Source organism: Pelodiscus sinensis, chromosome 11 (genome assembly GCF_049634645.1).
Source record: "Pelodiscus sinensis isolate JC-2024 chromosome 11, ASM4963464v1, whole genome shotgun sequence".
Taxonomy (NCBI): Eukaryota; Metazoa; Chordata; order Testudines; family Trionychidae; genus Pelodiscus; species Pelodiscus sinensis.
In genome coordinates, this window is record NC_134721.1 from 1,920,939 (window position 1) to 1,936,143 (window position 15,205).

The following is a 15,205-nucleotide window of genomic DNA, read 5'->3' on the forward strand; positions in this document are numbered from 1 at the left end:
TAAATGAAGTCAACTTCTCAGACCTCTGGGATCTGTTACAGCATGAGATACTCTTAACAGATAATTAGCTGGGGCTGTTAATCAAGTTTAACAGGTGTTGAGTAATGAACCGAGACAGGGCATCTGCTGTGACCGGCCTCTCGCTCTAATCTGGTTAGGCAACCTCATGCCAACTGGAGCTCGCAATGCTTTGAAATGAGATCCAACATTGTACTTTCCTGATGCATCCATCAGTCTTGTAATCATTGAAGAACGGTGACATTCACAGCAGGAATACATAAGGAACCTGTCCAAAATCCCCAAAGTGCAGAGTACTAATGAATACATGTTTCTCGCATCTTAAATGTCATTTCATGCCTTTGCTTAACTTGAATATGCAAGTGAACGTCTATCCATATTTGAATTTATTTGCTAAAAAATACTCACCGAAATATTGTTCTAACACAAAAGATAGCTGAGGAGTGTCTGTGTCCGTGTGCATGTGCGTGTGCGGAGAGAGAGACAGACAGATGTGGAGGTAAAGGTTTACCGTCAAATTTTGAGAATTTCTAGGAAACAACAAATGAAATGTTCATTCTGTATTCAAATAATTTAGCTGATCTGGATTTCTCTATATCAGATGGCACTAGGCAGCCTGGCTGGATCTTTATCATATATAGACTTGTTATCTTCAAAATGTAAAAATAAGCGCCATCATTTAGTAAATGTTTATAAAAAAGAAATTAGGTAAGCCCTAAACCTCCATAATTTTTTTCAAACCCATCCCCATAACACAAATAAAAGCCCATGCCTTCGCCTGAACAGAGTTCAACTAAGATCTCAACCCTTCAAAAACTTTCTTACATGTTTAACTTTATTCACACAAGTAGTCTTATTTCAGTCAATGGGTCCAATCACAGGTATGACAATAACCATGTGGCTTTGCACCATCAAGGCCTAAAAAGGGAACTACTAATTTGTGAAAATGTGCTGCTGTTAATCATGTCCACAGTACAAGATCTGTGGGCTATATATGATAAGCTCGGGATTTAAATTGTTTTAAAATTCCATTATAATATTCTTTGACGGCAGTTTTAAAAATCCCACTGCAAATACCTGATGTATTAAAGTTTAAAATATATCTATTTGATTAGCCTTATTCATGGGGGTTTTTTTTTTAGAACCGTAACTCTTCATATTCCTATTAAAGATAAAAGTTAGTTGTCTGAATAATTATCACTTTCCACAAAAACTTCAGGGGGTAGCCGAGTTAGCGGGCTGTGCCCACGAAAGCTCATGATCCCATCTACATGTTTTGTTAGTCTTTCAAGTGCTACCAGACTCTTTTTTTTTTTTTAACTTCTCAAGATCAGCTGAAGGAAGGATTCCCCAGCTGACTTACATGGGAAGGAAATTATAGTGAAACCGAAGTAGTACAGTATACTTATATAACTAGACAAGGCTATGTATCTAGCAAGTGGTCACTGCCGTCCGAAAGTTTTTTCAGGAACCTAAGCATCCTCTTAGACCATTTCTGTCTATTTTGAGTCTGTATATATTTTCAGTGACCCCTTGATGCTGCCGGAATCAGTACAATACACTGAAATGTCTTCTTCCTCGATGAATCACTTCCGACTGTCTTGGGAAAAGTTGTGCAAAGGACAAAATGTAAGGATGTGCTTTAATGCTGTGTGCTACGCAAAAAAGTCCAACTCCCTCCAGAACTCTGCACCTTTCTGAGTTTCCTCCATAGCATCTCTTAGGAAGATGCTACAGGAAATATGAAGATGGGAGAAATCCTCTTCTATCTTTTATCTATCGAGGATAGAAATCCTCGAACTATCTTACCCATTACCAAGATAGCTTCCCCAATTATCACCTCTAATACCATTAACTCACAAACATCCCACTCTCCCCACCTCTAATATCATCAATTCACAGACACTTACCTTCCTTCCTCCCGCTCCCCCCTGCATCCCCCTCCTGTTCTGCAATGTGATTTGTCCTTTTCATATGTGTTCATTTTTTTAATTGTATCCTTTGGTATATATGGTTGTGACTATTTTCTTCCACTATTTGATCTGAGGAAATGGGTCTGGCCCACGAAAGCTCATCATCTAATAGACCATCTTGTTAGTCTTTAAAGTGCTACATTGTCCTGCATTTTGCTTCAGCTACCCCAGACTAACACGGCTACATTTCTATCCCTCTATTATCAGGTTTGGGACTTTTTTCCAAGCTACCCTTTTCAACACAAACCTTTTCTTTTTCTCCTACCCAGCCTGCCTTACAGTAATAATTATACACACATGGTTGCTATTTATTTAGTACCAGTTCCATCTCCCATCTAACTCCAGCATCTACTTTTCCTCCCATTGCGTAAAAGCAACGCCTATCCTTCCTTGCCTTGCTACTGTTCCTGATGCTGTGTTACATCTATTTTAAGGCTTTCACCTGGTGATTTAACATTTCAGTTCTAGCCTTAGTGAAATATTAGTTGCTTCAATTACAGCACATTCTATTAACTTGAAATACAAACTAATGTTTAATGCTTCCAGCTTCTGGGTAGGGAGAAAAAAGATTATTTCACAGCCTTGTTCTATACGCAGTGGTGACACATGTTCATTCCATACCCACAGCAAGATTTTTGTGATAGGTCACACTACCCCAAGACGTAGCTTTCTTTCTGAAAATGATCACAGCCATATAAAATGCACCATTTCAAGCTCTAAGGATGGGAACAAAATGACCATGTTACCATTCTAAATGTCACCTTTTATTTTACCATCTGCCCCACGTGCTCATTCAAAAACATTTGTTTGTGAATCTCTCTTTGCAGAGTTCTTTGTTGTCTCTCTCTTCTTCACCTATTCGTTTACAAAACCATTACCAAAGTATTCCGTCATTATGCCTGTTTCAAGTCTGAGCCAACATTCTATCCTTTCATCCCTCTGATTTTCTCTTTTCCTCAGGCCTAATCAGAGTCTACATTTTCTATCCCACAGTTTTAATATACACATTATCCCGCGTGACCCTTTCCAGCCTTCATGTTAGTACATCTGGAACAGTCTCATAGACTGCCCTATTCCCAGCTCCTTTCACCGAGCTGAAAGTAATGTAAAGCGTGCACATGTATGTGTGTATGAAATACAACATTTTACTTTACAGCCTTGGTGTAGCATCAGTGTGGAAAGATGGATGACATACACGGAACTATGTATTTCTTCACAGAGCACACGGTCAACCTGTGGAACTCCTTGCCTGAAGATGTTGTGAACTCCAGCACTTTCACAGAGTTTAAAAAAGAACTAGATAAATTCATGGACAACAGGCCCATCAATACTTATTAGCCAAGATGGATAGGAATGGTGTCCCTAGCATCTGTTTGTCAGAGGTTGAAAATCATAAATCATAGAACACTAGAACTGGAAGAGATCTTGAGAGGTCATCGAGTCCAGTCCTGCGTGATAGAAGAGGGGTCATGTAATGATTCCCTGTTCTGTTCACTCCCTCGGGGGTACCTGGCATCGGCCACTTTCAGAAGACAAGATATCGAGCTACACTGGGCTTTGGTCTGACCCAGTATGGCTGTTCTTACATTCTTCATCTCCTACCCTGAATTCAGTCCAACAATTGTTAAGCATATGCCAAATTGGGAACGTGGTGTTTCACTACTGAGCTGGGATTTATTTTGTCTTATAACAAGAAGTGGATATATATTTGAATAATGTAAAAAAAAAAAAAAAAGGATTTTGTTTTCTATTTAATCAAGTCAAATGCCTTTTCAGCTGACTTTTGTCCAGTGGAAGGTAATCACCACACATTTCTAAGCCGGTGCATGAAGATTGCGTCAGCTAGCCCTATACAATCTCTAGCTACCCAGGAAAGAATCGCTCCACATTTACCTGGCTTTCAGCAAAATGAGCCAGGGTTTCCTTTTATCAATCTGAAACCCAGCCCTTGTTTTGCATGAAAGCTGGCCTTCTTGCTGACCATTCCTCGGCACCGAGAGAAGCAGTCCAAAGAGTCTTACCCCGTGTACCACCTTTGTAGCCCTGAGTTTTACAAGGGCTGTACCCTCCCAATGGATATCCTGCCTGTATGGCGCTGAGGACGTCACATGGGCCCCAGCAGTGTGCTGACTGCACCTCAAGGAGCCCGGGGTCACCGATTAAGAAGCACTGATCTAATCTCGCTCGTTTTCATTTTGCTCAGCATCAGCACCTCCAAACAGCTTACTGGTCTAGCCCAGGGAGAGACATGAACATGTGCAAAACCCCCCGCAGATGCTGTGGAATGACCTGAGAATGCCGTCTGAAAAATGAAATGCTTGAACGGCCATCGGCCATGGGGCGAGGTCACCTGCTATTTACCGTCTCTCCCTCTCGCCGAAAAGATTTCAGACTCCACCCAAACAGTAAGCATCTCATGGACAGCTGTTCCTTTTCAAAGCATGGACTGAATATCTAATAGGGGATTTGAGCTGAGTGGGAAATCAAGTCGACTGAGCAAACCATTAGCAGAGGTGGATATTACTTAAAGAATATCCAAGATGACCATGAACAGCAAATGGTGAACATGGTATTGAGAATGTGAGCATATTATCTTGACACTGAAAAGTTCCAGCAAGAGGAAAGACTTCCTTGAAATAAAAGCGACCACTGGAACCAGAACAATACGCTGTTCCTTGGACTATATTTAAATGCAATAGATTACCTAGGGGCTCAGATCTTGCCGTGATGGGGCAAGACGACGAGGATACAGTTAGACGGGTACGGTACTGTATGGAACAAAAGGGACTGCCTTGCTGTAGAAGCTGAATGAGGAAGCCAAATGGAATGGTGCACAGAAGGCAAAGCTAAAGAAAGCAGAAATTGAAGATGGACGCGTTCCAGAGGCGGATGAAGGAGAATGGAAAACTGTGCCAACGAGGGTATGCAATACAGACAGGTGAAGGGCAGACACTTATAGATCCATTTAGCCTACAGGAGTCTTCTACAACCGGGGTTTAGTTTGAAATCCACTTTCTTACTAAAATAGCTTCCCCCTAAGGCTTACCTTCACTTTCATCACTTTTTTATAGAAGTATCCACTCATCTTGACAACACCCTAGGTTTCTCGTTGCAGTTTATATTACACGGATGCTAAAGGGTAATCAAGTTGAAAAATACAAAATGGTCTTTTTGCCCACAGGCACCCGAAGGACATGAAAGAAGTAATTTACTTTGTACATAAACCAAATGTAATGTCTAGTCTTAATCAATGGGACTGCTGCAAAAGGTAACTATTAGAAATATGACCTCTTATCACTCAGCCTTCCGCATGGAAAAATGATGGTGCAAGCAGCAAAAATTTCTGTTTTAATTTTATTCCTTTATCACTTACGCTAAAGTTCAGATTTCCAGTGCTCAAGGGTGGCATTTTGCCAGGCCCACAAGAAATTGACGAGTAAACCACACAAAACTTGCACTGCAGAAAATTTGTCTTAACGTTCGACATATGCAAATGTGCCCACTTAGAATTTTAAAACCTTTCTTAAACTCAAAATGATTGTGCCATGCAGGGAGTTTAAAAATGATTAGTTATATTATTTTGGAACTATTATAATCATGCAGAATATTCCAGACACCTACATGTTTGATGGAAGAATCATTGCTTTGAAAAGCTTTTTGTTTGAGGACAGCACCGGACCTGGAGCAAGATAACCTCAAGGTGATGCAAATTCATGGAACTAAGCTGATTTGCACTAGCTAGAGATGCAAAAGAGAATTCCATACAATACTACTAACAGTTCTGTCTTTTTAACATTTACAAAATAGTTGAGCTATTAAGCATCATTTTCAATTGCTGATTCCCAGTGGTTTTGTGACAGAATTATGTATTTCACACCCTCTGCATAATACTTATCCAGGTGGGAGGATCGTTGTGTGTGTGTGTTGCGTGTTGCGTGTGTTGTAAAGTGGCATTTTGACTCCGAATTTTTGCCAATTAGGACATGTATTTTTAGGTTAAAAATGTCTTTACTCATAATTTTGTCACTTGAATTTTTATGAAGAATAATGTACATGCACACTTAAAATACCAACGTAAACAAACATTTTAATTTCTGTGGGTAAGCATGCATGAAGGGAAATGCTTTCCATACCTTGAAACAGTAAATTCATTCTTTTTCATAGCACTTTATAACAATGATCAATGAAGATGTAGAGAACTTTATTGACGTTCCTTGGGTGACTCTGTTCAGCCTCCTGCACGGAGGCAATTCATTTCTTTAGGATGTCAACAGATTTCTCTGGTTTTTGATCAGTATATTAGTGCCATGTTTTCCCATTTCCCGGAGTCTTTGATATTGTACTTCAGGTAGCTTTGGAAACTATTTTCAGGGGCTGATTTTGAAGTGCTCTTCATGTGAGCTGCATTAATCTCACAACACTTTAAGCATCCTTATTCTTAGATATGCTGGGAAGGCCACTCCAAGGCAAATAGCCGGGAGAGAATGCTGCATGGCAGAAAAAAAAAAGATGGATGGAATTATGGCCCCTGTCCTGAATGTGTGCTTTTCTGTAATTTCATTGCGGTGTCACATGCTTCTGCATAAACACAAGCATCTGCATAAACATTTAGAGAATCAGGGCTTAAATATTTCCACCTCCCCATTAATATTGTAGCTGCCACACTATGGCAAAAATCTCCGCTTCCCGCAAACTATATCCCAGGAGCCCGATAAAGTAAAACTGGTTTAAATTCTTCTTTAAATAAAGTTCTTTGTGCTTCTAAGAAAAGGGAGAAGAAACAATAGGGTGAACATGCACCTTGAAATCCTAAAGTTTGAGCAACCAAATAACTCGATCAATAGATGGCTGTGGCAGAGATTCCCAGGAAAAAGCTTGTAGGACAGAGTGGGCCTTGCTGTGGCGCTGATGCTTTGAAGACAACTTTGGAATGAAAGTAAAATAACTATTATATCCTGGATCTGGAAACGATACATACCCTGATGAGAACATAGAATCTCTTCCATATGCATGGGCTGGCTGCTGTACGCCAGGTGGTTCAAATTAATAGCCTACTTTATACCTGGCTAGGTTGTAACTATATTTTCTGCCATGCTCAAAGAGCAGTACAGTGGTGCCCAGTTCTCTCCCGCACCATTCACTGTGTACAGGCAGCCTGCCCAAAGAGCAATGCGACACCTGATGTACCATTAATTGCTCCTACCACTATGCAAGCTGGGCTAAGAATCAGTCCACGATGTAGTCATAAGGTAAACGCTAATATTTCCACAGGAAACCTCTGGAGCCTTTGACCATTCTGGGTATCTTCTGTAGATGAGAATCAGCAGCTTTACAGTATTTAGATCATGGATAAAAGGTTGTGTTGCTTTATCACTAAAGAAAACTCAAAGTAAGACACTATGTTCAGTTTTGCAATGTCAATGGTGAGTCGTTCTACATTAGTGGAAAAAAAAAAACCCTTCTTAAAAGCTCTCAATATTCAGTCACATTTTTCTCACAATCAGTTTTGCTCATGAAAGCAGTAAGTATAATGTATTTACACACATACACACTGGTTGGAATGATTTTTGATTTTTTCATAGGTTCTTAGATTCTAAAGCCAGAAGGACCTATTGAGATCATTTAGTCTGACCTCCTGCGTAACACAGGCCATAGAACTTATTGTGATTAAGTGTGCAACTGTCATGAAGGCTAATGGCATATTAGGTTGCATTGAGAGGAGCATTGCCAGCAGATCCAGAGATGTCATTATTCCCCTTTATTCGGCTTTGGTGAGGCCATATCTGGAGTATTGTGTCCAGTTCTGGGCCCCCCACTACAAAAAGGATGTGGACGCATTGGAGAGGGTCCAGCGGAGGGCAACCAAAATGATTAGGGGGCTGAAGCATATGACTTATGAGGAGAGGGTGAGGGAGTTGGGTCTGTTTAGTCTGTAGAAGAGAAGAGTGAGGGGGGATTTGATAGCAGCCTTCAACTTCCTGAAGGGAGGTTCCAAAGAGGATGGAGAGAGGCTGTTCTCAGTAGTGACAGATGGCAGAACAAGGAGCAATGGTCCAGGTTGGATATTAGGAAAAACTATTTCACTAGGAGGGTGGTGAAGCACTGGAATGGGTTACCTAGGGAAGTAGTGGAGTCTCCATCCCTAGAGGTGTTTAAGTCTCGGTTTGACAAAGCCCTGGCTGGGTTGATTTAGTTGGGATTGGTCCTGCCTAGAGCAGGGGGCTGGACTTGATGACCTCCTGAGTTCTCTTCCAGCTCTATGGTTCTATGATTCTATGATTCTAGTGCAGGCTGAAAACATCTGCAGTATTCAGCACAGCTGTAAACGCTGCAAGGACTGCTATGTCTATGAAAGAAATCAACTAACATCAGTGACTGGAGGAAAGCATGTTCGTGTGTACACCAAAAATACTCCAAAAGTACACCAACCTTTTATTTAGACGTCAGCTGAAACTGAAGAGCCAGGACATTTCTTAGTGTTTGATTCATGTGTTGACTTGAGCTACTAAAATTAAAATGTAATCAACTGACTCTTTAAAGCAATATTTTCAATGGTGTTCCCCACATTTGGTGCTTTGCCCATTACAGAAAGGATGTGGACGCATTGGTGAGGGTCCAGCAGAGGGCAATCAAAATGGTTCGGGGGCTGGAGCACATGACCTATGAGGAGAGGCTGAGGGATTTGGGCTTTTTTAGTCTGCAGAAGAGAAGAGTGAGGGGGGATTTGATAGCAGCCTTTAACTACCTGAAGGGAGGTTCCAAAGAGGATGGAGAGAGGCAGTTCTCAGTAGTGACGGATGGCAAAATGAGGAGCAATGGTCTCAAGTTGCAATGGGGGAGGTCTAGGTTGGATAATAGGAAAAACTATTTCCCTAGGAGGGTAAGGAGAAGCACTGGGATGGGTTCCCTGGGGAGGGGGTGGAATCTCCATCCCTAGTGATGTTTAAGTCCCAGCTTGACAAAGCCCTGGCTGGGATGATTGAGTCGGGGTTAGTCCTGTGTTGGGCAGGGATTTGGACTCAATGACTCCTGAGGTCTCTTCCAGCCCTATTATTCTATGTTTTTTATGCAGAGCACTCTCAAGAATGTTCTGTCACTTGAAATGACAGACCTTGAAAATATCCCGTGAAAATTGGACCAATAAAATCCAGACTAGTTTCCCTTTTAACATTACTCCTAACAAAATGGTTTTATTTACTTTGCCCTCTTCCACCTTACAAAGGAATATTACAATACAGCTTGGCAGGTAGTATTCAACATTAATGCATTTTTTTTTCCAAACACCATCAAACTGGTTTATATGCAAAATGGTAGCAGCAGCTAAAATTTGTGACCAGCAATTTGTAATATATATATAAATACACACACACACACACACACACACACACACACACACACACACACACACACACACACACACACACACACACACACAGATGCTTCCTTTAGAATCTCATCTAAAAATATAGTAGAACCAATCCTACCTCATTTAAAAATAGAGAAACACATGGAGTCACTTAGAATTGGTCTGGAAGACAGAGAATAGTCTTTCCAATAATTTATCATTTTAAGTTGCTCCCAGAAGCTGCTGTTTCTTCTACAACCTCACCGTGGAGATGGGCCAATAGCACCAATATTTGATTAATGTTCCAACTTGCACCAAATACATAAATGCAAGAGGCAACAGTACTTGGGTTATCGTCTAATGAAACAGTCACAAGGTGAACCCTCAGGTTTCCTTTAAAACTAGAGCACAACAATGAAAATGAGAAAAGATGAACATGCAGAATTTCTCGCATTTAAAAGCAATAATGTATTAAAATTAAAATTACAAATTTAACAGCTTCACTACGGAATTGCTTTCCAAACAAGCCATGTACTTTTTTTTTTAACATTTACTCTGTAATTGAAATTATTTTAAATACTGTTATATCTTCTTTGCATTGTTCCCTTGTCTTTTTTTCTATTCAGCATTGAAAATCAACTTAAGCTTGCTATTAAGATATGTACCACCCTCTCCCATATTTTCTGCAGTATTTAGATAATCCAGAATTCCAGTTAAGGTTACTATTCTCGATACTGCATACAAAGAGTTGAGTAGCTCATTATTGTTATTCATTATGGAACCAGCACTAGTGTCCGGGGTCCTGAACCAAAATTGGGCATTGTGCTAGGCACTGGATATACACACCCTAAGAGACTGTCCTTGCCCTGAAGCTCTTAGAATCTAAATACACAAAACAGACAAAGGATGGAAGAAACAAAGTATCAATATCCAAATTTTATAGGTAGGGAAACTGAGGCACAAAACAATTAAGTGACTTGCCCAAGGCTATATATGCCTGCTGTAGACCTGAAGTATCACTCTTGTGCTTTGACAGGAGCTCAGACTTTGCTTCTCCTGTTTAATGCTAGTTGCCCAGGTAGCTCGTCCCCCCCACCCCAGCTTTGAAAATGGAGGCTAATTCAAATGAGTGCCTCCTCACATTCCTCAACAGGGCCCAGACCTGCTTAAGCGGAGGACGGACACACACACACACACACACACACACACACACACACACACACAGAGAGAGAGAGCTTGCAGGCTAAATTCATATTTACAAAAGTATTTGACAATATAAGATTGGACTAAGGGGTTTGCAAAGGTCAGGTCAGTTTGGCTTTCTCCCTAGACAGGCTGGAAAACAAGACAATGACTTCTAGAGCTTACCTGGGGGGAAGGGGTGAGAGAGAGAGAGACTTAAAGAGCCACTTTGTGGAAGATTGATTTACTTTTCTTTATAAACAGATTGAAACTTGAACGTAATTTCTGAACTAGATGGAGTTATTGTTAAAAACATTATTTTCCAACCTGCCTTGTTTTGAGAATTCATTACTGACACCGTAATGATTACATCAACAGAAATGAAATACACATAAGATGTTGAGACCAGTATACACTACAATCAAGCTGGTCCATACACAGTGGAATTGGTAAGATGCTGAAGTGTAACCCGTGCCTAGAAAAATACCGTCACCTTCTAAACACACGGACATTTACAACACAAAGGCTACAGATAGCACAGAATTACTCGTGCACCTCCATTACACAGTTCAGGCTTTGGATTTATACCAAAAGGAAATGCCTAACTCTTAAGACTGAAAAACATCATAAATTATAAGGATTTTTTTAAAGTACGAGAGTGACTCCACCCATGTAAACACATCAAACAGTGACCTGAAAGATAAATGGGGACCCCAAAGTGATTCAGAGCATAAATAAAACATTGTATACCTCTGTTGTATACATGTATACTTTCTCCTGTCTCCATTAATGTACTTTTTCTTCCTTTTCTTGTTGCCCTCTTCTAAAGTGCACCTACTTTTTCCTTCTTCCTGTGAAAGCAGAACTCGGAAAACAAATTAAATTAAAACAGTACCTACATGGCTCGGTATTACAAGCCAAATCTTCATTTTTCTTCCTTTCGTTTCCCTGCTCTCCCCTGTCTTTTTGGAAGAACTGTCCAACCTGCTGGCAATCTGCCCTTTCCTCTCTTCTTTGCCCACCTGCGCAGAAATGAACTTGGCTACTTGATATTCTGCATCAAAGCAGAAAAATGCTGCATTCTGAATACAGATCACCATTGGTCTATCTACGCTCTTACAGGTCCCTCATCACCATCGCTTATGAGCATGCCACAGTGAGTCACGGATTTCTATCTTCACGACACCCCAGTAAGGCAAAGAGATCGAGTCCTAGTTTGCAGCCATGCGATATATTAAGTGTCCACAGTCACACTGAAGAATGTGACTGCGCTAGGACAGATGTCTTTCCAGTTCTAATTCCCCATTCCCTACATCATCCTTCCTGTCCTCCAAACAAGCCCAGCTAACTCTTACTCCAGCAAGTAGTCTTCATACCTGGAGACAAGATTGATCCTACAAACCAATGAGCTCTCTGCCCAATGCAGGGAAGCACATACCCATGGGAATAGGGCTACGGATTTCAGTGGGACTTAAAAGGTGGCCGAATCAAGCCCTGAAATTGTGAACCATCTGTGTTCTCCATATATTGCTCGTAAGCCACAGACAAGCCAGGGGTTAAACAGACAACAGAATGAGGAGCAATGGTTTCAAGTTACAGTGGTGGAGGGATAGCTCAGTGGTTGGAGCATTGGCCTGCTAAACCCAGGGTTGTGAGTTCAATCCTTGTGGAGGCCATTTGAGGCAAAAATTTGTCAGGGATGGTACTTGGTCTTGCTGTGAAGGTAGGGGACTGGACTTGACCTTTCAAGGTCCCCTCCAGTTCTAGGAGATAGGCATCTCCATTAATTCAATTTAAGAAAACCTGTGCGCCCAGACGGGTGGCAAAGCACTGGGCTGGGTTCCCTAGGGAGGGGGTGGAATCTCCATCCCTAGAGGTTTTTAAGTCCTGCCTTGACAAAACCCTGGCTGGGATGATTTAGTTGGGGTTGGATTCAATTACCTCTTGAGGTCTCTTCCACCCCTAGGATTCTATGGTTAATACAAGTATCAAGGTCCACAGAGCCACTCATTCAAAAAAGACTTATAGGACAGCTAATTATAGATCATGCTTGTGAGTGCTTCCTTCCTATTCCTTCTTTGCTTTGTCTCTGTTCACAGTTCGAAGTAATACTTACCGGAAAGGGTTTCAAAAGGTCCCCAACACCACTGTGCTACTCCTCCACAGTCGCGCCATTCCTCTCCAAAAAGCAATGATCCCAAAAAGCAATTCCTCTCTGCTTGGCACATGGAGAGCCACAAGCTTGCCGTCACAGCTCAGCGTTCCCTTGCTTTGTGACGGTTTCAGAGTCACAAGTGGTACATGTAAAAAATGCACAACACATAACTGTAATGCTTTCCCCGAGGGGCTTGCCGCAATCTTGTTTAAGCATGCCTGAGCTTGTTCTTCCACTTGTTTTCCTTTTTTGCTTTGATATTTGCTACTTCACATAAAACGTAACACAAATCAACTAACTCCAGCAAGGAGCCAAGTACAGATGTTTTGTCCCAAAGAGGAGAGCCCTGGCTGGGATGACTGAGTTGGCATTGGTTCTGCTTCGTGTAGGAGGTTGGATTCGATGACACCTGAGGTCTCTTCCAATCCATGATTCTATGTACTGTTGCTGCCCCATTCTGAAGCCAGACCTGGGCTGGACTACTACTATCCAGTCTGCTACTTGTTTGGCCTCACTCAGATTCTGGACAAGGGTCAGGCTCCAACCCAGTCCAGTCTATGTGGTGGAGAATGAAGGAAACATCCATCCTCTGACATTAGGGGTTTCTGAAAGCAGGTAGTTGCCAACACGTTGAGCACTGAGGAGGATGGATACGGAGCATCTTATTAAATGTCTGGTTAAGAACTAACATCATCAGCAACAGTAGCACAAACAGTTGGTGGCATAACACCGGGAGCAGCAGGCAACCCTACATCCCCCAGCTGACGGCGATGGGTGAAGTCTTGGCTTCCTAAGACGGGGCTAGAAGTTGATCCTGAAGCCTTTCTGGAGAATTTTGAGTGAGTTGCCACCGTTGCTACCATCCTCGCGCCATACCTCAGCGGCCTCGCCCTGACTGCCTGCCAGTGCCTCCCTGTTAAGGCCGCTCGACACTACAGACGGGTGAAGTCTGCCATTCTACATGCACTGGATGTAACTCCAGATTCACTCCTTCTGGTGCCACCTCTGGATGACTAGTTCTCTGCTCGGGTCATGAGGTCTGGGACCCGGCCTGCTGGCCATCATGCCCAAAATGCTCAACAGTGCAGGACCTGGTCAAAGAGATCACCCTTGAACAATTCATTCATGTCCTCCCTCCCCACACCACTGCATAGGTACACCGGCCCCACCCCACGACCCTGAGTGATGTGGTGACCCTAATGGAGGACTTCCTCACACCAGAAGTCTCTGTTGACCTAGGAGCACGGAGTGTGACCCCACTCCCAAATGAGTCCCTCCACTGGCAGGTTTGAAGGGCAGACCAAAACCGAAGGCCATCCAAACAATGAAAATATGAGTGGCCAAGTCTGAGGCCCCGGTCTCCTTGCATCGCCAGTAGACCTGGCAGTCCTAACCAGCTTTCCTCTTGCTGGTGGTGCGGCCTAGCCTTCCACCTTAGGAGCTTGAGCAAGGTATTGGGCTTTTTTGAGCCTGGGACCCAACTGAGCTCTTCACTCCAGCTTTTATACATCCAGCCCTACCCCTGTTTCCTGGGGGCAGGCCTGGGTTGCTCTGGCAACCAGGATGTCTTGGGGAGTTCTTCCCCTTCTGGGTCAGAGGAAGGTCAAACTGCCTTACTACAGGAATCACAAATTGAACACAAGTCAGTGATGTGATGCAATTGCAAAAAAGGCTAATAGCATTTGAGGCGTATTACAAGGAGTGTTGTATGAAAGACCAGAAGTAACTGTCCCGCTCTTCTCAGCAGTGGTCAGGCCTCAGCTGGAGCAGCATATCCAGTTCCAGGCCCTAAATTTAGGGAACCTGGGGGCAAATTAGAGAGTCCAGAGGAAACCAACACAAACAATCAAAGCTTTCTAAAGTTTTCTAACCCTGACCTAGGAGGAAAGATAAAAAGAAGCGGGCCTGCTTAGCGTTGAGCAAAGACAACAGATAACTGCTCCAAATACGTGACGGGCTGTCATAAAGAGAGGAGGGTCATCGATTGGTCTCCATGTTGACTGAAGGTAGGACAAGAAGTAATGGGTGTAAGCTACAGCCAGAGATTTAGATTCAATAGTAGGAAAAGCGTTTTCATCACACTGATTGTTAAGCAGTGGCACAGGCTTCAAGCAAGAGTGGAATCCCAGTCACTGGAGACTTTTAAGAGCTAGTCACAGACCTGGCCAAAGTCAGATAGGTATGGAACCTAACCTCACCAAACAAAGCCTCAGAGTAGGACTGAGGTATACTGGTTAGTGTGTTGTGCTTGTCCTTCAAATAAGGAATAATAAAGTAATATCCATATTTCATTGATTTATTCATTCATATTTCATTGGTTTAAGGCAAGAAAAACAAAGTTGGTGGCTGTTATTTCTCTCTCCTTGGTACTTTTCAGGCAATAATACCTCAAACGGGATTTCTTTTTAAAGAATGTTCCTGTTTTAATAGAGGTCGTTCTTGAAGTAACATCATAGTAAAAATGTAGCATGGTCAATGCGCGCGCACGTGCACATGCACACACACACACACACACACACACACACTCCTGAA

General features: G+C 42.3%; 1 protein-coding gene across 18 annotated transcripts in view; it reads right to left on the reverse strand.

Annotated features, from left to right (window-relative positions):
* The window catches only part of FHIT (fragile histidine triad diadenosine triphosphatase), a 1,115,730-nt gene that overhangs the window by 591,469 nt on the left and 509,056 nt on the right, over window positions 1-15,205 (reverse strand). The window lies entirely within an intron of this gene.